At 39.8% G+C, this 25,311-nt stretch overlaps 1 protein-coding gene and 1 non-coding gene across 2 annotated transcripts in view; both read right to left on the bottom strand.

Annotated features, from left to right (window-relative positions):
* Camk4 (calcium/calmodulin dependent protein kinase IV) overlaps positions 1 to 25,311 on the bottom strand; it is a 158,254-nt gene that overhangs the window by 84,959 nt on the left and 47,984 nt on the right. The gene's annotated exons all lie outside the window — the stretch shown is intronic.
* Positions 11,350 to 11,449, bottom strand: LOC125340247. The gene has a single exon (XR_007208727.1). It is a non-coding gene; the product is annotated as a small Cajal body-specific RNA 8 (non-coding RNA).

Below are 25,311 nucleotides of genomic sequence, written 5' to 3'. Positions count from 1 at the left end.
AATCTGAATGAATCAATAGTATTTAACTGCATCAACCAAGTACGACATACAATTAAAATAGCTGTCTATCTCTAATCAACTGAAAAACCAGTTCTAGAAGAAGTTGTCAATTATCATGGAAAGCAGTGATCTTTTTTTTACATCAATTTTGTACTCCATTAACAGGGTTTGTTGTTTTTTTTTTACCTCTGAGCAGAAACTCACTCAAGTGCATATATATTTCAAGTAAAGTAAAGATTTCACAGTTGGTAATAAATAAGATACCCAAAAATTTGCTGAGAAACAGAGTCTTAAACAGAAACAAGCAAGTGGAGACCAAATATGTCATCTGTTTATCCTTTTATCATGAGATCCATTCTATTTTCTTTCATAATATACTTAAAATAATAGCACCCATTTGTGTCCTGGGACTTCTAGTTGCCACTAGGAAATCCAAAGTATTTCTTAAGAATATTTTATGATATTATATCTTGAAAAGCATGAGCAAATCCAAGTGTCCTGGGACTAGCACTTGATAAGCAAACTTGATATGCTAACCCAGGTATTATGTTACATTTACTCTGGGTGTGCTATTTACTACTCAGAACCTATCTTTATAAGCTATCTATCTTAAAGTGGATTTTACAGATGAACACAACCAGAGGTTACTTTCTTGTTCAAGGTCATACAATGTATAATTGTATAGGTAAATTTCCAGGTCTGTCTATTACTAAGCACTATGCCTATAACCAATCTGACATGTGGCTTATTCAATTTCCCTCAAACCCAGACCTGAGCATCTAGGAGTCCTTGCCTCTGTTTTTCAAGTCCTGACACCAGACAGCTCCCCTGTGCCTTGTTGCAGGTATATCAGTATGAAATGGAGGTATATCCTGTAATGAATAAGTTCTTTAACTTTGCTTTGAAGAGTACAAGTGTGTGTGTGTGTGTGTGTGTGTGTTCTCCAGTCCTAGAGCTTGAACTCAGGGCCTGGGCACTGTCCCAGAGTTTCTTTGCTCAAGTCTAGTTCTCTACCAGAGAGCCACAGCTGTATTCCCAGCTTTTGTGGTGGTTAATTGGAGATAAGAGTCTCAAAGACTCATGCTCAAGCTAGCTTTGAAGCATGATACGTGGACCTCAGCCTCTTGAATAGGTAGGCTTCTAGGTGTAAGCCACCAATATCCAGCCAAAGATTGATATTTTAAGAACAGAAAACTATCTCATGTTTTTAGTTCCTTGACTTATTTAAAAAAGACAACGGGCTTTTAATCTAGCTTTTTACATACACCAAGAGAACTGTCGGCTAAAAACACTAAAGAAACCAAAACCAAACAGCAGCAAAGCAACACGCTTCATTGTTCGAGAAGACTGAGATGACTGACAAATTATCCATATTAATTTTCTACTGAAATGAAACCAAAGAAGACAGCCAGTGTGTTCTTACGTAACAGTTGGGGCTGCTAGCATTCAGAAACCCCATGCGTAAAGCAGCGCATCCTTCCGCTCTGCGGTGAAGGACAGCTGTGCCCTGTGAGCAGAGGGTGTGACAGTAACGTTGAACATCTGGATGTCCTCCTGGGCGTCTGTGGGAAGTCACAAACTCTTCACAACATTCGGGGTTCGGGCCCTGAGACCTTTCACCCTCTCCTAAGCACTACATCCCTCCAAGGAGAACGTTGCATCCATTTACTTGTTACTCACTTACAACTTTTTTTTATTTATTGAAAAGGTGATGTTCAAAGGGGTTACAGTTACGTTTCTTTGGGAGCACTGTTACCTCCTTCCTCATTTTCTCCCGCCTTCCCTTTCTCCCAACTCCTCTCCCCGCCCCCAAGCTGTAAAAGCTCATTTCCAACATGGTGTCTGGTGAGTATTTCTGTTGCGTTGTTTCACCCTGTGTCCCACCATTTCTGTCATCCCCCTTCCCTTCCCCAAGTCGGACAAACTTAGATACAAGATGAAGGGAACCGAAATCAGAAACAGTGCCTACACACGGGGACTAAACCAGAGAAGGAAAGAAAGACAAAAGAAACTGTTTCTCTCGTCTGTAATAATCAGTATATGCCTAAGATAGTCCTCGCAGAGGTTCACAATAGCCCAGTAGCTATATACAGACGAGCATATAAAATGATGCTAATCGAAATGATCTCCACCCTATGGGAAGAAGAGGTTGGGGGAGGGGTTGGTTTTTTTCCTTTATTTTATTTTTTTTAGTGTACTGTGTGCCATTTACAGCTTTTCTATATGATGAGCATTCCTCTTCAGACAGGAAGCACGGAAGTGCAAGGCGTGCTAATGTCCCCCCTCTGTGTCAGCCGAGCTTCTCAGAGCAGCACCTCTGTAGGTGGTGTCGGCCCCGAGGTGCCCGCAGCCCCCTCCGGAGCCCACTGCAGAGAGTCTGGGGAAGAGGAGCGAGCATCATATATTTTTTTTCTTTCTTCCTTGGACATAATTATAACTCATACCAGCTAAACAGATGCCACATGCCCTTCCAATAAAAAAAGGGGGGGGCATTGTTGGCAAAGGAATGAGAAGCTTTGCACATCCATCCAGGAATGTGCTGACTACAGTAAGATTAATGACATCAGATTCTTTACCAACATTCTGGCTGTGCATAAATCTGCTATGCAAATGTGACTCCATTACCCAGCATTTTTAGAATGGGCATATGTGAGATTTAGCCTATGTCTGGGAGAGTTATGTGCAAAGCCACGGTCACTGAGGGTAGCTAGGGACATTTGTCACACTGATAGGCCAAAAACTAGACAAAGACTTCGAGTGAACGCAAATGTCCTATGTACTCAAAAAGAAACACACTTAAAATCATGTTATAGTTCAACTAGAATTTTCAAAGAACACTGGACTTCGAGAAACATTCTCTAGTTGGGAGAGAGCAAGGGAAGGGGTGACATTGTCCAAAAAGAAATGCACTCGTTACTTGAGGTATGTAACTGTCCCCATTCTGTACATACCCTTTATAATAACAATTTTAAAAATCCAACGAGAAGAGTCTTGGAAGTAATATGTCAGAACATATTCTTAATCTTAATGCCATATTGTTGTATTCAATCGAGACAAGGGTACGGAAGGGTGGGACGTAACACCAGCCACCACTGCAAGGAGTCCTTACGCATGAAGAGCTTGACATCGATAGATGCACTGCCCCAAGCCATCTTCCACCCCTCGGTCAAAGTTAGCCTTAGCCTGAAAGCTGACTTTGTCATCCTCTTTTCAAAACCCTTCCATAATCCTCTATTGCCAATGGCTACCATCCAAATTTCTTAACATGGTATCTAGGGCCAATTGTCAACTGGCTTCTGCCTGCTTTGACATTCAGGCCTCTAACAACTTCAAACCTTACAGAGAACTTCTAGAAATCCCCTTAAATCTCATTCTCTATAGATGCCATTTATATCTATTACAATTATACTTAACAGAAAACACTTTTCTCCTCTTTCCCATTGAATTGGGGCCTTGAGCATACTAGGCAAATGCCCTATTACTGAATTATAAACCCAGAAACATTTTATTATATAATGATACACTTGTATATTTACTGATGGTGGGTTTGGGGAGGTGGAATGAGTAACAGTGAAGGAACAAAGCAATAAAACTGGAGTAAACTTGTTCAGGTTGAATCCTCACCCCTAAAGGAAACGCAAATCCGAAGTACACTATGATTCTGTCTCGTTCCAGTCAGAATGGTTATCCCCAAGGAAACAAACAAGAGATGCTGAGGAAGAGGCAGAAGGGGGTGTTGCGGAGTGGAGGGAAAGGGAACCTGCATATACTGTGCATAGACTGTCACTGCACATGTGAAGAATGGTAGCTATTGCAAACTACTATGAAAATACACCAGTATGGATGTTCCTCACAACGCTAAAAATATATCTACACCTTATTATCCTACTAAACCACTCCTGGGCATATATCCAAAGGCATACAAATCCTCACAGGATTACAGGAGGCCACCAGATCCTGGCACTGGCTCATCTTTACACATATATTAAATTGTACACTCACATTGCCTTCCAAGTTAAAGCATCAGCACAACCACTTATCTAGTCCATGCCTCCATCTAGAAATGACCCTGACACTACCACTGCTACTGGACATCAAGTAAATCCTAAGTCCTGAGACTCACCAACAATTCACATGTACTTCCAATTCACTTTTAACAATAAATCTTTGAAAGACATGATGGAAGTCATACTGATGAAAACGGTCACCTTCACTACAATGAGGACCTCAGAGAGAGGGAGAGGCATGATGACAACAGACATGGAGGAGTCACAAACGATTCGATCGTGCTTCCTCTGCCATCCACTCTCACTTGCCCGAGACCCAAACACTTTCCTCACCGAGAGCCCTCAGCTCAGGCAGAAGTGATATGACCATTTAGGTGGGATTTGGCTTGGTGCGAATGCTTGTCAACAGGAGAGTCTCAACTTACCACTCCCTGGAAGTGTTAACTTGTGGCTCCCTGGTTGCCCTGAACCAGCAGTTCTTTGGTACGCACTTGTTTTTCTGAACACATGTGGTTCTAAGATGGTCAGCTCCAAGAACCAAGCCTATGTTTCATATCTCAAGTATGAATCATCATCCCTGTTACTTATGTTATCCCATAGATGCTAATGGTATTAACGAATCCATCAATAAGACAAAAATAACCTTTATACAGATAAAATTCATGTAAACGGAAGACAAATTACATTTTAATGATCATATTTTCAACCTAAGATTAAACAGTCTTTACTTTGAAATTACTACATTTCAATTTTCCTTCTCCTTTCAAATAAATGATGGGGTTTCATCTTAATATCAGAGAAGCATCTCTAATGAGTTCAGTAGCTGGAAAAAAGGCACTGATAATAAGCATAAATAATTCCAAGAGCATTTGCTCTCATTTTGGATTTTTTTTTTCAGGGAACACTGCTCCCAAAATTAAGTTATAAATTTTATCAGTAAACTTTGTGAGCGGTAGATAAATAATTATAAATAAACAATGATAACCAAAAGAAACTGGTATTTTTAAAGAAAACATTGACAAATTAAATTCTCTTATAAAAGAAAACATTCTTTTGTAGGTCTTAGTGCCTCCTATCTCATATGTTCTACTTACTGGATTTTAAGCCTTAGGCTTTTCAAGACTCAGGCATATCTGTATTTTATTAACAAGTAAGGTACATTTAAAAGAAATGGTTTTCATATATTTATAAGGGAGCTTTGGGACCCAAAGAATTTTAGTCTGTTTCCAAAAAAATGTTTAATTCACAACCAAATAGTAACTTGGTTATTGAGAGAATATGGTCTATAAATTATTTAAAATTTTTCTTTTAGCACAAAACCAACAGGAGTTTAAAAGTTTCAGGATTCCAGGATTTCACCGTTTGAGTGTCCTCCAGTAAGCATCCTCATATAATTCAAATGCCAATTGAATAATCATATCAAAAGCTCTTCAGAATAAGTGCTCTTTAATGGAGTAAAAAGACACCTCTCCCATGAAAAATCAACCCCATTTAATATTTCTGCAAGTGAGCTACAGAGAGAATCATGATAGAATGAGTAGGCAAAAACTACAATGACTTATACTCTAATCCTGTTCTAAAAATGAATCTAAATCTGTAAAGAAAGTCAAATTTAGGCACAGGTAAGTTGCAAAGTTTAGATAAAACTGGATTCTCAGTATGATGATAGGGGGAAGGTGTCAGGAATTTGCTTTGCCAGAATGGAACAGTTCTCTGAATTAGTAAAGGTGAATTCCTTTGGTTATTTTATTCCTTTGCAGACCCAGCTAAACCTGTCAGGAAGACAATTGGCAAGAAAAATTCATTTTCTTAACTTGGCTCATAATCCATTCAAGAGGAAATAATGAATGACTTTATGGACCAAAAGAACTCTAATGGCCATTCCAACTCAAGACACAGTTCATAGAGCTCCCCTATGACCCAGCAGCCCCACTTTTGGGCATCTACCCAAAAGACCACAAACAAGAACACAATAAAGCCACCACGAGCACAACAATGTTCATCACAGCACAATTTGCCATAGCTAAAATATGGAACCAACCCAGATGCCCCTCAGTAGACGAATGGATCAGGAAAATGTGGTACATATACACAATGGAATTTTCTGCCTCTATCAGAAAGAATGACATTGCCCCATTCGTAAGGAAATGGAAGGACTTGGAAAAAATTTTACTAAGTGAAGTGAACCAGACCCAAAGAAACATGGACTCTATGGTCTCCCTCATAGGGAATAATTAGCACAGGTTTAGGCAAGTCACAGCAGAAGATCACAAGAGCCTAACAGCTATGCCCCTATGAATGCATAAGATAATGCTAAGTGAAATAAACTCCATGTTATGGAAATGAGTGTTATATCACTTCTGTAATTACTTTCAACGTGCCATGTGTAACCGTAGCTTCTATTATTGATGATCCTCTTGTATCCCCTTCCTGAGGTTGTGCCTGCACTATCACTGTATCCTGAGTACATTGTAAACCGTGTATACTGGTATTAGAACTAGGAAAGTGAAAGGGAATACCAAAATCGAGATACACAGGATAAAAAGACAAATGACTACAAAAGCAATACTTTCAAAACTGTTTGGTGTAAACCAACTGAACAAGTCATGGAGGGAGAGGGAAAAGGAGAGGGGGAAGGGGGAATGAGGGAGGAGGTAACAAACAGTACAAGAAATGTACCCAAGGCCTAACGTATGAAACTGTAACCTCTGTGTACATCACTTTGACAATAACTAAGAAAAAAATAATAATCAATGCAAAAAAAGGACACAGTTCACAATTAGATCATCAAGATTCAGTTCCTCTGGTCTGTCTAGACTGAGTTTCACCAACATCCATGAATATGAGATACAGTACCAGAAGTGACTTTGTCTATTCCTATCATTTGAAGTATAAAAATATGCATGTGTTCATACGCAGTTGGACTGTTTATTTGCTATATATTAACCATCACATAAAATACGTACTGAGTAATCCATGAAAAAGTCTTTTGCTGATATTTCCCAGTACATAATCTTTTCAGTTTTGGTTAGGGAGTGATGTTGCTTAAGACATCTAGAAGCAACTTGTGTTAGTAGTCAGTATGCCTACAAATGAGCCATACTTTTTACAAAAGTCTTATGAACAGAGAAGATCAAACCAAAAATGTTGTATTTCAAAACTCCTAAAACCATTTCCAGTGCATGGACTCTAATTATGGGTCAGTATAAATTGCAAGTAGCAGATTACAAATTTTCCTAATGATGAATAAAAAGCAGTATGTCAAATTATGGTCACTAAGTTTATGAAGACACAAAGAGGTTTTTAATCCACTTTCTCAAGGTTTTATTTTCACCAAAATTAATGATTACTTTCTATTTATATTAATTAAACTAAATCTAGTCTAAATATTAATTTCAAATTCACATCAGGAAAATTCTTAGGACATATTTGAAGTAATGTAATTTGTTTCTGATCCCAACATTAGCAATTCCACATTTTCATAACAATTCTCTCAAATTATGTTGCAAATGCTTAAATGGGTCAACTTTAAAGGGATGTGCCAAAGCTTTCAAGTTTCTACAAAAATTCAAAGAGGAGGGGCTGGGAATGTGGCCTAGTGGTAGAGTGCTTTCCTCATGTACATGAAGCCCTGGGTTCGATTCCTCAGCACCGCATATATATAAAAAGCTGGAAGTGGCGCTGTGGCTCAAGTGGTAGCGTGCTAGCCTTGAGCAAAAAGAAGCCAGGGACAGTGCTCAGGCCCTGAGTTTAAGCCCCAAGACGGCCAAAAAAAAAAAAAAAAGAAAACAAGCAAAAAAAAAATTCAAGGAGGAAAATATCATTTATTCATTTAAAAAGTCAATTAACAGCAGAAAGCAAAAGAATCTCAAATATACTAGTGCTACATCTAATAGTACAAAGAACTCAGTGCATGAGGCCGAGTTCAAAGGTCAGCACTGACAAAGAACTAGATAGAAATCTGAGAACAAACCAAATTTCTAATTTAAAAAAGGAATGTGTATCTTCAATCTTATACAGAGCCAAAACACACAAACAAAAGCAAAGAAGAACGAAGTAAAGCAGAAGGCAGTTCACGACCTGTCTTTAAAACATATAACAAATCTGTAATAACCAAAACAGTATTGGCTGTGGGTGCCAATGACTCACTCTTACAATCCAAGCTACTCAAGAGGGTGAGACTAGATCCTGGTTTGGAGTCAGCCCAGGTAGAGAAGTCTACAAGATTCCTACTCTAATTAACCAGAAAAAAATCCAGAAGAGGAGTTGCTCAAATGGTAGACCAACCAGTGCTGAGGAAGATAGCTGAGCTCAAGCCCTAGCACCCAGCAGAGAAAAAAAGGAGAAAGAGAGGGAGAGAGAAGAGGAAGGAAGGGAGAGAGAAGAGGAAAGGAGGGAGGGAGGGAGGGTGGGAGGGAGGGAGGGAGGGAGGGAGGGAGGGAAGGAAGGGAGGGAAGGAAAGAAGGGAAGGGTGAATGGAAGGAGAAAGGGAAGGAAGGGAGGGAGGGAGGGAAGACCTGGTTATACTGGCATAAATACACAAATATAGACAAATGTGACAGAATATAGAGCTGAAAAGTCACCTATACATCTGCAGCCAAGTAATTTTTTTAATTAATTAATTTTACTGTCAAGGTGATATACTGAGGAGTTACATACTTAAGGTAGTGAGTACATTTGTTGTCAAACTTGTTACCCTCCCTCATTTTTCTCCCACCTTCCCCCCATCTCCTCCCACTGAGTTGTACAGTTAATTTCCAACCTATTGTCTTGTATTACTTGTTGCACTGGCTCACCCTTTATCCTTCGTCTCACCATTTTTTTTTATTTTTTTATTTTTTATTTTTGCCAGTCCTGGGCTTGGACTCAGAGCCTGAGCACTGTCCCTGGCTTCTTCCCGCTCAAGGCTAGCACTCTGCCACTTGAGCCACAGCGCCACTTCTGGCCGTTTTCTACAAATGTGGTGCTGGAGAATTGAACCCAGGGCTTCATGTATACAAGGCAAGCACTCTTGCCACTGGGCCATATTCCCAGCCCCTGTCTCACCATTTTGATGTTCTACTTCCCTTCCCTAATTCAGATAAACATATATAAAATGCTTACAGTACCAAAATCAAATACAGTGACCACAGGGAATGCGTAGGCATGGTCCTTGAGCTTCTTTTGCTGGTGGCTAGCACTCTACCACTTGAGAAACAGCGACACTTGTGGCTCCTTTGGAGTCCGTAGGACTTTCCTGCTCCGGCTGGCTTTGAACTGTGATCCTCAGAGCTCAGCTACTGAGTAGCTAGGATGACAGGCGCGAGCCATCAACACCCGGCCCATATAAAAGCATTAATGCGTTGTCTGAGATTGATGTTGGTCACTGCACTGCTTCTTACACATCTCTTACGTGCCGTACGTGCGCAGGCCCTCTTCCCTCCAGCCAGCCCCCTCTCGAGTCTCCCCTCGTCTCTCCTGCCTGGCCGCCCAGGTGTCAAACATCAAGAGGGAGTCTCACGCCGCCTCTGCCGCCCCTGCCACTAAGCAAGTCCTCTGGTCTTTCAAGGAATCAGAAGGGAAGGGGGGAGCACCGCGCCTGGCAGCGCCGATCCTTACGAGTTACTAACGTCTTCCCCTAGGCTGCTGTCCAGATTCCCCTCACACCTCTCACCCTGTCAGTATCTGGCACCCGCCCTCAGGGCCACCCCTCAATGCTACACCCAGAGCTTGCCACAAGCACCGCCGGTCCACTTTTCATCCGGTCCCCCGGGGCACAATCTTCCTCTCTGAGCTCCCACAGCCCAGTCTACGCTTTGCCGTAACCGTTGCTTGTTGTGTTCATTAGGCACCAGACACTGCCTCTCCAATGAAAGTTATCTGCACAGCATAATTCTGCGTTTAATTCCAAATCGCCTCGCGCTGTAAACATCGATAGGAACTTTCCATCCCCCGATAAAATGTACTTTCTCATAAAGCCAAGTACTTAGACTTTCTCTAATTGGACTAGGCTAACCTCTTCCTATTAGACCTAAGAGAAACTCAAAGCCTTTTAACTTTTGACGGGGTTACATTCCAACAAACTCATTGTCATTTGAGAAAACCATAAGCCAAAACACAAAAATGTTTCATACATCCATGTTCACCCTTGCTGCAACCTTTAGGTTTCTCTCTTGGTAGTATTTTCATATTCAAGCCCCTGGCTTCAACCCAGTACTAATTTGGGTTTCCTGATCTGCTTCTTTGGATCTCCCAGCTGAACCCCAGCCAGTGTGGCCTCGGGACTCCTCAGCGAGTTTCGACGGGTCACACCCCACGTGCTTAGCCAGGATCTCGGAGTGGCAATAAGACACGCGAGGAGAAGGCAGACATTGGATTCTCTCTCTGGGTAGAGCATAACCAAGGCTGAGTTCCCTATCTAGTATTAGAACTCTGTAAGAGGGACCACTCAAAGCAATCTAAATTAAATGTATGTGTATTCATTTCATTCAATAAAAAAATGTACTGGCTTTCTTGCAACTGGCTTTTTTTTTACTATTCTTGTTTCTACATGAGCTGCACTTTGACAAAATATGTTTGTAATCCATATTTATTTAGAAATTATATATATATAATTTCCTAAGCAACCAATATGGAATTACAAAAGTATAGAAGCTACTGAGATACATAGCATTGCCCAAACAAAATGTTCTCGGTGTAGAGATGCTCAGAACAAAATCAGACAGTATTCCTACATACGGTGCTATTGTGAACACAGCACTGCAGCGACTGGGAAACAGAACGAATGACAAAATACACAAGAGCTGAGCACTGGTAGCTCATGCCTGTGATACTAGCTACTCGGGAGACAAAGGTCCTGAGGATTCTTGGCTCCAGGCCAGTCTAGGAAGAAAAGTATGTGGGCGGAAGACTATGTCCAAATGAACGAGCAAAAGGCTGGGCTGGAGGCATGGCTCAAGTAACAAAGTATAAAGCACAAGGTCCTGAGTTCAAACTCTATACTAAGGGAAAGAAAAGAAAAACAGGAATTATAAGATGCTATTTATTATGAAACATATCCGAATTTCAGGAGCATTAAAATATGCAAAACCAATGTGTCAAATTATTGAAAAAATACAATATTTTTACTTTTTGTTGTGCCATAGTAGGGTCTGAACACGGAGCCTGGATGCTGTCCTTTCGCCTTTTTGGTCAAGGCTGGCACTTGGCCATTTGAGCCACAGCTCTACTTCTGGCTTTTTTCTGGGTAATTTGAAGATAAGGATTTCTCTGACTTTTTTTTTTCTAAAAGGAAAGATGATAGCAATTCAAGTTATAAGAAGAAAAATTTCCATTCACCAAAGGCAACTGAATACTGTAAACCAATTGTCTGCCCCGTATCTGTCCATTCCGATTTCTCTCGGTTCGTCCGGGTCATGGAAAGGCAGCTTATTCTAGGGAGGCATTTGTGTATCGGCCTCCCAATCTCTGACTTTTCTTTGCAATCGTGATCCTCTGAACTCAGCCTCTTGAGTTGCTAACATCACAAGCCTGACATGGGAGGAAAATGGTATTTCTGAAAGGTTAGCAACTACCGAGAAGAAGCTTCCTATCCCGTTACCGATGTGTTGGTGACACTGGGACGGATGCCTGTTCCAAAGCAGGGGTGGGATGTGTGACCGATGAGGTATTCCGGTGTGTGTGACAAGAGTGTCATTGTGTTAGTGTAATAGGTAAACTCATCCCCATCAATTCAAGCAATCCATACTGAACGAAGCCTCACGATCTCAACTAAATATAGATTCAGTATAACTAACTTGTTCTTCTGCCTCAAGCTCCAGTATGGGTCACACGGCACTGGGACTCACTCAGCTATTCACTGGAAGAGAGCTGAAAGTCTATTCTGAGTGGGTTTGATGGGGTAGGTACATTGAGCTATTTCCCCACATTTTAGCTTGACTTTGGAATACCACACTGCTCTAGGGGAAATTTTAGAAGTTATGAATAAATTAAGTCACCTACACAATCAAGGACTGAAAATTAATTGCATGGTGTACATATAGGTGTTAAGAATATGTCTGGAAAAAGATAGAAGAGAACATTCCATTGTTTTTACTTGGATTGTTAAAGTGCTTCTTTTCTAAATTTAATTTTTAAGTGCTGCTAGAAATAACTCATATTCACAGTGGAATTCGAACTGAGAAAATTCTTAAAGAATCACATTTCTGGTTTGTGTTTTAATCATGAAAATGTCTGAAGTTTTCATAGACTAGTGGCACTTGACAGCAATTTGGATGCTCTATCAGCCCAAGCAACCAAATGTAGAAGTTTCTGACCAAACTCAAATAATTGTGAAAAGGGCTCATTAAGAGAATTTTACTAGCTTTGCCTCATAAAGTTTTGATCAATCCCAGTTTCTCTACAAGAATCCATTTTCTTGATTCAAGCCATATTTTATGGATTCAGAAATAACCTGTAATCTAATCTATTCAGTATTATGCACATGTCCAAAGGTACCGCTACCAATTCAGAAATACATAACCCTGCAGGCACTGGGCTTCTTATTAAAGAGAATTCCTGAGTTTGTAATGATATCATGATGGAGCCAATATCCTGAGGGTTTCATTCTGTTTTGTTTTTTAAAGTCTAGTAACACACTCCGTTACTGATAAACCTCTAAGCCCAGTTCAACTTCTCTCCACCGGTGACCCTTCATCCATCTATAGGAACTTGCATACCTGTCACATTTAGATGCATATTTCTCAAATTATTTGTTGCAGGAGATATTTATTTAATGAACAAATCATAGAATGCAAATGCAAATTTAAATAAACAGAGAGCAAAGCAATTAGCAGCCAATGTTTGAGCTAGGTATCTGCCCCTTTTAAAAGATTTCCTGAAGTAAGAATTCTTGATAAGGACTTCCATTATAAAGGGTATCAATGGAAACATTTCCAACCACTTTCCTGGAGGATGGGATATCACTGAGATTGTAATGCAATTGTCTTCCTGAGGCTCTAACAGGCATTTCCTGAAGCGAAGCCTACTTCTTGTAGAGGAAGTTTGCATGGAGCTGCCAGCTGCTTCTTTCCCCAACACAGCCAATGAACCCTACGGCAGGAGCGGGGGCAGCGTGCTGAGCGGGTGGCAGAGAAACTGCCAATTTTATGGAAGGTAGGCTGTTACATGGTCTGTCTCATTTCTGTTTTTAACAGACGAACTTCCCACCGGAATATAAGTTATATCTCCCCAAATAAAAATAGCTATGAGGACATGGCACTATCAATCACTGTTACCTTCTCCATACAGTAAAAGCTATTCTTTGAAGAAAGTCTGTATGATCAACACAGAAAAGACAGATAGGTGACTCAACATTCAAATCTAATCCCAAAGCCCTAATTCTAGTCCTGTGCTCCAACTCCATTTTTTCCCTTTTGTAAAAGTTATCTTGAACCAACTGTACATCATTTAACAAAGTAGTATATGAATACAATGCATCTTGATCTGTGTCAGCCCCTTAAACAATCTCATCCCCTTCCTACCCACCCTTTCCCTTACATGCTTCAATTTTGTGGTCTATATAATCAATTCTTCACTGCACCCTTCTCCTCTCCCCCTTCACTGTCTATATTTTAAAAAATAATCACACAGAAATACAGAAATACACACACACACACACACACACACACACACACACACACACACGCTCCCCCATTGTCTTTGTTCTCTTCTTTCCTGCTCCTTCTGTTCCCCTGACAACCAGAAGACAGTTGGAAGAGGAGTACACCATCTGAATATGTCAGACTATTGACAATTTCCTCCTGCAAGTACTTTCCAAAGTATTTTTTATTTTTTAATTTGGTGTTATAAACATGATGTACAGTTACGTAAGCCAGGTAATGAGTACATGTCTTTTTGAACAGTGTCATCCCTTCCCTGATTTTCTCCCACTTTTCCCCTCCTGACCCCCCTCCCAAGTTCCATAGTTCATTTTCAAAACCATGATATTCGTTGGGACATACAGAGACAGCATCTTTTCCCATATGTGTTCCATGAGCTATAATTCCATGAGAGCTTCTCCCCTCTGCAGATACAGAAGAGCCGGGCAGATCTCATCTCATGGGCATGCTATCGTTATTTATGGTATTTATTGACACCTGGTTGGAGTCTAACCGTTAAACTGTTGGAGTTCTTAGGAATCATGTCAGGTCCATAGTTCTTGAACTTAACGTGAACCTGTATCTCACACACTTACACTGATTTGAAAGTAATGGCATACCGACTTCAATATGTTTGGACTAGGCAGTGAACAAATAAGTGATTTTAAATGATAATTTTTGTCAATATGGTGGGTATAGACAACAGTACATCTTAAAAGATGTTTATGGTATGTAGAAACGGTCTCCCCGCCATATAATTTTACTTACTCATCTGTAGGTATTCTGGTATCGTTTTCTATTTTGAACTGTTTGTTGGCAGAACAGAAAAATAAATTGTGGTATACTTTTACAATATGCTACTATATAGCAGTAAAAGTAAACAGGTAGAAACCACCTTCAAAACCAGAATGAAATCATCCAGGGGCAGAGGGGAAGGGAGGAGGAGAAGATAACTAGAGAAGGGAGGGTATGACACTGTTCAAAAAGAAACGTACTCATGACCTTACTTATTTAACTGTAACCCCTCTGTACGCCACCTTTACAATAATATTTTTAAAAGAGTAAATATTAAATTAAGCAGAAGAAACAGACCAAAATATTACACACTGCATAATTTACTTTATATAAAATTCAAGATAGACAAAACTGTATTATTTTGAATCACACACTTACTAGTAAAAAATATAAAGCAAAGGAGGAAGCTGATTACCATAAAAAGCGAAAAAATTTAAGTAGAAAAGGGCCTGCCAGAGGTTTCTGGAGCGCGAGCCATTTCCCATTTCTCCTGGGGTGCTATTTTTAGTTTATCACATTTCAAAAAAATAGACAATCTATAGACTTTTCTATACCAGAGGGGGTTTTATAATTAAAAAGTTAGAATTCAATTGTAATTTTGCTTTCTTAAATTTATTTTTATTTTCAAGGTGGTGTACAGAAGGGCTACAGTTATAAAATATACAGTTAAAAATACAGTTAAAAAATAGTTATATAAATATGGTAGTGAGTATATTTCTTGTCAAACTTGTTACCCCTCCCTTATTTTTCTCTCATTTTCCCTCCCAACCCCCTCCCCCACGTTGTACAGATAATTTCCAACATATTGTCTTGTGCATATGGCTGTTGCATTGATTCACCCTTTGTCCTTTGTCTCACCATTTTCAAGTTCTCCTTCCCTTCCCTAATTCAGATAAACATATATACAATACCCAGGTTACCAAAATCAAATACAGTGACACCAGGGGATAAACCATAGGAAAGAAAAAAAGAAATAATTTCACACTGCACATTAAAAATAACAATGAAAAATCTCATTCCATATCTTGGAGTTCATTTTGCTTAGCATCATCTAATAGGATCATATATGCACATAGCCATTGAGCTATTGTCATCATCTGCTAGGACTATCCTAGAAAGATACTAATTATTACAAATGAGGGAAACCATGTACGTTTCTTTGGGTCTGGCTCACTTCATTTAATATGCTTTTTTCCAAGTCTTTCCATTTCCTTCTGAATGGGACGATGTCATTCTTTCTGATAGAAGCATAGAATTCCATTGTGTATATATACCACATTCTCTTGATCCATTCATCTACTGAGGGGCATCTGGGTTGGTTCCATATTTTAGCTATAGTAAATAATGCTGCAATGAACATGGTTGTGCTAGTAGCTTTAATGTGGTCTTGGGGCTGTGGTCATTTGGGTAAATGCCCAGGAGTGGGGATGATGGGTCATAGAGTGGTTCTACATTTAGCCTTTTGAGGAACCTCCACACTAGAGTGGTTGAACAAACTTACACTATCACCAACAGTGTAGTAGGGATGCCTTTTGGCCACAACTCTGCCAGCATCTGTTGCTATTAGTTTTCTGGGTAATAGCCATTCTAACTGGGATGAGGTAGAATCTAAATGTTCCCACAATCTGTGGGCTTTCTATTTACCTTGCTAGCTATGTCCTTTGCCGTGCAGAAGCTCTGCAGTTTGATGAAATCCCATTTGTGAAATCTTTCTTTGATTTGTTGTGCTTCTTGGCCTTTATTAAGAAAGTCTTGATCTGTGCCAAGGAGCCCAAGTGTTTCTCCTATTTCTTCCTGTAATGTTTTCAGGGTATCTGCTTTTACTCCGAGGTCTTTGATCCATTTGGAATTTATTCTGGTGCAGGATGATATATAAGGATCTAGCTTTAGTTTGTTACAGGTGTTGTTTACAGGTGTTGAAGAGACTTTCTCCCATCCTATTTTTTTGGACTCCCGTATCAAGGATTAGGTGGTCATAGGTCTCTGAGTTCATTTCTAGGTCTTCAGCTCTATTCCATTGGGCCTCAGGCCTGCTCTTGTGCCAGCACCAATTTGCTTTTGCTATGAGTTACTACTTTAAATATTACATCATCACTGATGGCCACATTTGTAAGTGCAATAGATGTTTTAACAACAAACTATTAAATATTCTTTTTTGTAACTTGGAAAGAATTATAAAACAGAATAAAAATGTTTTGACATTTTAACAAAAAAGTCAAAGCAATACAACTGCCACATTAGTAAATTTATCTTTGAAAAGAAAACCTTTCTTAGTATCTAATAAGTCTTTGCATTACCGTTGACAGAATTAAAATTTAAACTCAAACAAAATCAATCTACATTTAAATTTACATTAAATTTATATGGGATATAAGTTGTAATGTAAAAAATGCATTGTCTATTAAAATATGAACAAAAGACTATTTTGTTGATCACTTCTAAGCATTACCTATGTTCACTAATACAACTTCCCAATTCCATAGTGTTAATTTTCTCTGGAACTTACTTTCTGTTGTGTCTCTTTTTCATCCCTCTTACCAATGTCTCAGAGTTGTGACATTTAGGATATTACATACCATACAGAGAATGTTATCTTTTTTTTCTGGTCATGGGGCTTGAACTTGGGGCCTAGGAGCTGTCCCTGAGCTTTTGCACCCAAGACTAGGGCTACCACTTTGAGCCACAACTCCACTTCCGGTGTTGGGTGGTTAATTTAAGAGAAGAGTCTCATGGGGACTTTTCTGACGGGGTTGGCTTCAAACCATGATCCTCAGATTTCAGCCTCCTGAGTAGCTAGGATTACAGGTGTGAGCCACTGGTGCCCGGCTCCAAGGCATTGTTTTAAGAGTTGTAGTCAGATGCCAGTAGCTCATGGGAGCGAATTCCCTTGTAGTAACTAACACGAGTTTCAATGAATTTTACATACCTCATTGTTTTCTCACAGGAGTGTCTTCCCAATCTGATAATACAGACTTTCAATTTAGTCACATACCAAGACAGAATGCGGCAGGTCGTGATTAATACTCCATTTATCCCAGGCTTGGGAGAGGGCAGCACAAGAGTAATCTTACTCATTGCAAGTCTGTGAGTGATCGAGTAGATTTACTGATGGTCAAGTGCTTGTCTAAAAGCTACTGAAACATTACAGGTTTATCAGAAGAAAAGTGGCCACCAGTAAATATTAATGACAGAAGTTTACCTGCTGATAAAGAACCCACTAATTTTATTATCTGACCATAATAATGTTATTATAGCAAGAATAACCCACCAGTGGAGGAAGACCATAAAAACATATACACACGCCACTTCACTCTGATGGCACAGTGGTTACAACTGCAGCCACAAAAACCAAGAAAGAAAGAGAAAAGGTATGAGGATTTAGCTACTTTAAAAGCAGGGATTCCAAATGAATTACAGAACTGCACCCACAGGCTGGCTCCATGCTTCTCAAATGTGGGTGGCCTCAGTAGGCACAAAACCCTCCATTTTGGCAGTGTTTTAAAGTGTGTTTACAGAAAAAGATTCAGAAAAGCTAATAGGTGTCGTCTTGCTAATAGCATATGACACATTATGTTGTTTAACCATTAAGTTAGTAGAATGCCAAAGCATTCTGAATTCCATTAGAATGCCACTGGCAATCTATGAATCACATAAGCACAGCAGAGACAGTGCAATGTATACATTTAGAAGGATGCATAATGCACAGAGAAATATCCAGATCTCTCAGATGTGTGTATGTGTGTGTGTGCATGTGTAGTTTGCTTCCAAATCATGCATAAGCTATTTGTTAGCATATTTCTTTGTATGTATATAAAGTATACTAGTTTTTGCTTCTTGTATATTTATTATTGTTTATTATTATTATTTTGCCAGTCTTGGGGCTTGAACTTGGGGCCTGGGTACTGTCCCTGAGCTCCTTTTTGCTTAAGGCTAGCACTCTACCACTTGAGCCATCAACTCCACTTCTCTCTTTTTTGGTAATGTATTGGCTATAAGAGTCTCACAGACTTTCCTGCCCAGGCTGGCTTCAAACCATGATCCTCAGTTCTCAATCTCCTGAATAGCTAGGATTACAGGTATGAGTCACCAATGCCTGGTTGCTATTATTATTTGAAGATGATTTACGTTTGTTTCAATTCCTTGAAGTAGAGTTTTATTTTTACGCTGCAGCCAAAAGAACAACATGTTCTCATTTTAGTGACAGAGAATCTATGTGTATAGAATAAGAAAAGTGAAAAAAATTAAAAATCATCATATTTTCAGGGAATATAGTTTATGACATACAGTAGCACCTACTGAAATGCAGTTCTGTTCCACATGCAATTTTCTGAGAAAGTGAGCTTACTACAATTTATCTCTCTCTGTGCGTGCGTGTGCGTGTGCATGTGCATGTGCGTGTGTGTGTGTAAAGTGATCCCTTTCTCATGATTTAAAAAAGGAATCAGAAACAAAGGGAAAACAGAAGATGATTTGGACAACAAAACAAATGTGACTGCATGCTATTTCTAATTATTTCTAATAATAGTATTTTGAAAATACTGGGAGAGCCCTAGGCTATGTAACCCACAAATTAGCAACAGTCCGCCAAGTCAAAGAGGTAATGACACCTTCCCATAGCTCCCTTCCTTGGGACACGGTTTCCAAGCGACTGGTCCTTAAATCCGCCCAGTTCTCCTTGTGGTAGGGCATATGGGGAGGTGGAGGCAGAGGGGCGGTTGCGGCAAGTATTGTGCCCACATTGATCTGTGGCTCTGGCTGTTCAGGGTTCAGTGCCCACAGCAGATGTCAGCTCGCCCCAAGATCTCAGACCTGTCCAGTGTGTCACCATCAGGAATTTTTGAGTTTCCAGATCCATAGATTTAGGAAGCTAATTGTGACTCCAAATGCTCTCTTGACATCCACTAAACTAATGCTGTAGCTGTAGAATAACATTACAGAAGGACAAAGAAAAACACCCAAATCCTACAGCTTGCCTACCCAACAAAACACAGCGAAACATTGCCCCTGCCTTACTTTCTCTTTTCAGATCGTTCCAAATGTCCAGGCTAAATCCACACCCAGAAACTTAAACTATAAGGTGCTTTTCAAAAATTCCTCAGCCCTCCCTACCGTCAGTATCATAGCAACAAGCCACCAATACTAATATTCAATTAATATTCCGAGTAAGTGTAGCCAAGCACTCTGAATTTTGTTCTGCGCTTTAATTAAAATTCTCAGAGGTCCGCGGTGAGGCTGTTTCCACCCTAGCTTGCTTCCTCTTGAGCTCTGCTCTCTGCCAGTTTGCACGGAGAGCTTGCTGTGTCACAGTCACCATCTGTTGAAATAACCCACAGTGCACAGGTGTGCGTGGGGTGCACGCGTCCCAGCAAACCTTTCCGCTTGGAGATCTAGGTCAGTCCGCCTAGAATTTTAACAGAACAGTTGGTTTTCCTATAGAAGTAACTGTATTTAGAACTGGGGAGTGTTCATTTTCTAACCAAGGGTTTGATCATCTGCACATGTTTATTTATCAGAAGGTAAGAGGATAGAAGAGAGGAAGCATAAGTATTAAAAAAAAAAAAACTTGGAAAGTCACGTCAAGCCTGACTAATACCTAGATTATATAACTGGAAGATTTGAGTCCTAAAATAAAAAGTAAAAGAATTTGAACTATGGTTTTGTTTTCTGCTTTTCAAAGTATAATAACGTTTTTCCAGAGCCTTCATGTAGCTTCTTAAAATCAAGCCTGTAATTCACTAGAGTTGATTATTTTTATTGTCAAGGTGAAGTACAGGAGGGTTACAGCTACATAACTTAGGACGTGAATACATTTTTCTTGTCCAACTTGATACCCCCTCCCTCATTTTTTCCCACTTTCTCTCCTCCCCAACCCCACCCCCCCGCAACTTATACAGTTAGTTTACAACATATTGTCTTGTAAGTATTGCTGTTGCACCCGTTTTCCTTTTACCCTTTGTCTCACCATTTTAATATTCCCCTTTCCTTTCCTAATTCAGACAGACATATATAAAAAATCCAGGATACCAGAATCAAACACAGTGACAACAGGGACAGAAGAAAAAAATAATTTCACATAACACTTTGAAAGTAACATCAATGATAAACCACTGTTTCCATATTTGGGAGATAATTGCTCTTAGCATCGTCATCTGTGATGACATGTACATAGCTATTAAACTTAAAGAGAGCCTTCTCTGAAGAGGAAATGAGAATGGCCACGAGATACACCAAGAAGTGCTCAACATCCCTGGCCATAAAAAAAATGCAAATCAAAACAACATTGAGATTCTATCTCACCCCAATAAGAATGGCTATCATTAAGAAAACTAATAACCATAGTTGCTGGTAGAGATGAACACTACTGAACTGTTGGTAGGAGTGTAGATTTATTCAACCACTCTTGAAAGCAGTACGGAGGTTCCTCAAAAGGCTAAACATAGAGCTCCCCTACGACCCATCAACCCCACTTCTGGGCATTTACCCAAAGAATCACAACCAAGGCCACACTAGAGCTACCAGCACAACCATATTCATAGCAGCATTATTTACCATAGCTAAATATGGAATCAACACAGATGCCCTTCAATATTTGAATGGATCAGGAAAATGTGGTACATATACACAATGGAATTCTATGCTTCTATCAGAAAGAATGGCATTGCCCCATTCGTAAGGACATGAAAAGATTTAGAAAGGGGCTGGGGATATGGCCTAGTGGCAAGAGTGCTTGCCTCGTATACATGAGGCCCTGGGTTCAATTCCCCAGCACCACATATACAGAAAATGGCCAGAAGTGGTGCTGTGGCTCAAGTGGCAGAGCGCTAGCCTTGAGCAAGAAGAAGCCAGGACAGTGCTCGGGCCCTGAGTCCAATCCCCAGGACTGGCCAAAAAAAAAAAAAAAAGAAAAGAAAAGATTTAGAAAAAGTCATACTAAGTGAAGTGAGCCAGACCCAAAGAAACATAAACTCTATGGTTTCCCTTTTGGTAATAATTAGTATGTGTCTAGGATAGTCCTAGCAGATGATCACAACAGAGTTGATTTTTAAGACTAACATTATTGCTATCTCCTAATAAAATACTACCAGTGACTTGTACCAAAAGAACCATTTAAAAGCTTTTTATGTTTCAAAGCGGGCCCATTTACTGTGATGCCTGGGTACATTCTTAGCCATTAATACACCACAGCCAAATATATGAAAACACATATTTTTAATACAGGCTGGTGTTCTTTATAAAGACTACCTTTGCTCATACATACATTAAATTGACAGCTCTATTTGAATACTTTCTTACTTCAGTACTACTCTGAAGCTTTACTCTGTACTACTTCATTCAATTTATCCAACAACTGAAAGCTAATGAGGAATGGCTATATCCTTCATTAAGTTTAGGAATTCCTAATTAGATTAAAAATGCTAACAGAATTTATTGGCTGTTGAACTAAATATCAGATTCTGACACAAGGGACAAAGGTTAAATATCAATGCTGCCCAGATAGCACTGAAAGTCTTTTAGAGAATACATGCAAAACACACATACTCACACAACACACACACACACACACACACACACACACACACACACACACACACACACCCCGATGGGTAGATTAACCAGAGGAGTACCACAGTTCAGGTACAAAAAAATATAGTTGTTCAAAGAATATTAGTAATGGGAGTCAGGATTTCTGAACCAACTATCCTTTGAAACAAAGTAGAACACTTGTATCCTGTAGCTGTTTCTCTCAGTCATATAAAGGAAATGGAACACTTTCCAACAGAATTTTATTCCCCCTCTGCTTGTGGCACATCTGTGCATGGTTTGTGCATCCTTGAGTATGTACCAGCTGGCTTTATCATAAATGGATTTGATGGCTCAAGGCTGGAGCCGACTGGCAGACAGTTAAGACCTGCAGAAGTGGTCCTAGTGTTGCTATGGTGACTGAGCTCATTCTTCCAAGTGGCTCGGTTAGGATTTCTCATAATGAGCTGCAGTTGCTGGGCTCCTAACCCAGGGCTCTCCAAGTCCAGCCTGGCTTCTCTCCTTTTCCCTAGTAGTATGTGTTATTTTATCCTGAGTTCTTATCAATATACACAACATATGAATGTGAGTATCTGCTTCAGACAAAGAGGATTTAGAGTAGCTAGCAGATTCCTTTCAAATAGGTGACTCAAGCTCACCTATCTGAGAAGAACCTTTCTTGTTAAACCCCATCTGCCAGAACTCCCTCAGGGTTGTCCCAAAGTTGTGTTGAGGTACCTTTTGCCACTAAGTTGGTGCTACCAAGAATTTAAGATACTTAAAAGAGCTCCCTGGGTATTGTCTATATATTTATCTGAATTAGGGAAGAAAAAAGGAACATCAAAATGGTGAGACAAAGGATAAAAAGCGAACCAATGCAATAGTGATACTTAGGAGACGATATGTTGTAAATGAACTGTACAACTGGGGAGGGGGAGGTGGGGAGGAAGGAAGGTGGGATGAAAATGAGGGAGGAAGTAACAAGTTTGACAAGAAATGTACTCACGGGCTGGGAGTATGGCCTAGTGGCAAGAGTGCTTGCCTCCTACACATGAAGCTCTCAGTTCAATTCCCAGCACCACATATACAGAAAACGGCCAGAAGGGGCGCTGTGGCTCAAGTGGCAGAGTGCTAGCCTTGAGCGGGAAGAAGCCCCAGGGACAGTGCTCAGGCCCTGAGTCCAAGGCCCAGGACTGGCAAAAAAAAAAAAAAGAAAAAGAAAGAAAGAAAAGAAAAGAAATGTACTCACTACCTTATGTATGAAACTGTAACCCCTCTGTACATCACTTTGACAATAAAATTTAAAATTTTTAAATAAGAGCTCTCTAGGGCTGTGTGTGTGTGTGTGTATCTTTCTTTTTGGTCAGTTGTGGGACTTGAACTCGGGGCGGAGACACTATTCCTGAGCCTTTTTGTGCTCAAGGCTAGCACTCTACTACTTGATCCACAGCTCCACTTACCCACTCTTGTTTCTTTGCCACAAACCCACTCTTACTTCTTTGGAAAATGAAAGAACTGGGTAGGTTTTGAATGACAGAAAAAAGAAGACGGTATACAAGGCCTAATGTTTCTTAGAAATAAACAATAATGAACTCCTCAGATGCACTGTAACAAACCTAAATGTTAAATAAAATGACCATGGTGGACTATGTGCTTCTCAAAGTTTAGGAATTTTTCTCAGTTAGTGCTCTGGAACTTCATTCACAACTTGGTGCATTTCACACATTTTTATATTTATTCTCCTAACTAATCACTTAGTTGCAGAAACTGACCAGCAGCTCAGTTTATAATAGTATACTGTAGTTCAACTTGCAAGTTGTACAATTATATTTCAGTGTTGTAAACACCGATTTCTTTTAAGCTTCTCATTAAGCTAAAGGTTTTCATAACTGCGAATGACCTTTCCCAAATCATTTTCAACTTTTCCAGCTGCACTGTAAAAAAAAATGAAGAGGCCCATTTCTCTTCATTTCATATGAAAACTCATTATTACATAAATCTATCAAATGCAACCATGAAGTGGATTTCAGTCAATGTCTGTCTTCAGCACAGGGTCAGTGCTTGGAATGCTGCCACTGAGGTCAACAACGCCTGTAACAGTGATCAGATTCAGAAGGCAAGTATGACAACTACTCCCGCAGAGTGAAGTCAAAAGGAAAACACCTGCCTATCAGGAACTGCAATCTTAGTTAACCAGGAATAAAGCACACAGTGTAATGCCCCCAAATGTTATTAGTTATTAAAACATCAAAGTCTGGAATAAGTTGATTTCTTAACTTCTAGAATGGCAATTTCACCATCTATTAGCTTCTTGTTCTCCAAATTACACTCATCCTAAGATAATGAAATACTTATTGTCTCTCAATGAGAAATAATCAAACATTGCTTCTGGCCATAGTTAAGTTAAAAATTTCTCCTGGTTCACAGTTTTTATACCAGTATATGAATTTATCCTTTTGACACATTCTAAATTTTCATCACGAAGCAGTGTGCAACCATTTGGTTCTCTAAGAATCAACAAAAGAAGTGACAACGTTAAAAAAAAAGAAAGTAGTGGGGCTGGGGATATGGCCTAGTGGCAAGAGTGCCTGCCTCGTATACATGAGGCTCTGGGTTCAATTCCCTAGCACCACATATACAGAAAACGGCCAGAAGGGGCGCTGTACCTCAAGTGGCAGAGTGCTAGCCTTGAGCAAAAAGAAGCCAGGGACAGTGCTCAGGCCCTGAGTCCAAGGCCCAGGACTGGCCAAAAAAAAGAAAGTATTGACAAAGTAGAAATGTATGACTAAATTTTATGACTAGCATTTTAAAAATTGCATGTTGCTATTGTTCTGTATAAAAATAGTTTTATTAGCATTCATGAGTTGCAGAAGAGGGATTCATTTTGCCATTGCCATGAAAGCTTACAATGTACCTTCGTCAGCCCCATTCAGCCCATCCATCTTCCTCAAACCCCACAGCAACAGACTTCATTGCTCCATTTCTGTTCACACACACTAAGAATCTTGAGCATATTCACCCTCCTTCTCTCTCTCTATTCACCTCACCCCTCCCACTAGTAGCCACACCTCCGACAAGGCCCTGTTCCCAGTCCTGTTAAACAGTTCTCTGAAGTGTGGGTCAACTGCTCAGAGGGAGAAGTTCATACTTGTCTCTACTATACTTTTATCTGACTGAACCCTTGCTTATTCTCCCTTTCCTTATCCCCAGCATCCCTACTGATTCAACAGCTTCCAGTAAACGTCATGATGCATATGAGATGCAATGTATTTCAATGTGGTTTACACTATTCTTTTCCTTTCCCTTCCTCTAATCCTCTCATATAGTCCTATAATTACAAACATATTTGTATGCACACGATTCTGCATGTG

This window comes from Perognathus longimembris, chromosome 22, assembly GCF_023159225.1.
Source record: "Perognathus longimembris pacificus isolate PPM17 chromosome 22, ASM2315922v1, whole genome shotgun sequence".
In the NCBI taxonomy this organism is placed as follows: Eukaryota; Metazoa; Chordata; class Mammalia; order Rodentia; family Heteromyidae; genus Perognathus; species Perognathus longimembris.
The sequence above is the reverse complement of the archived record's forward strand: the minus strand, read 5'-3'. Positions and strand labels throughout refer to the sequence as shown.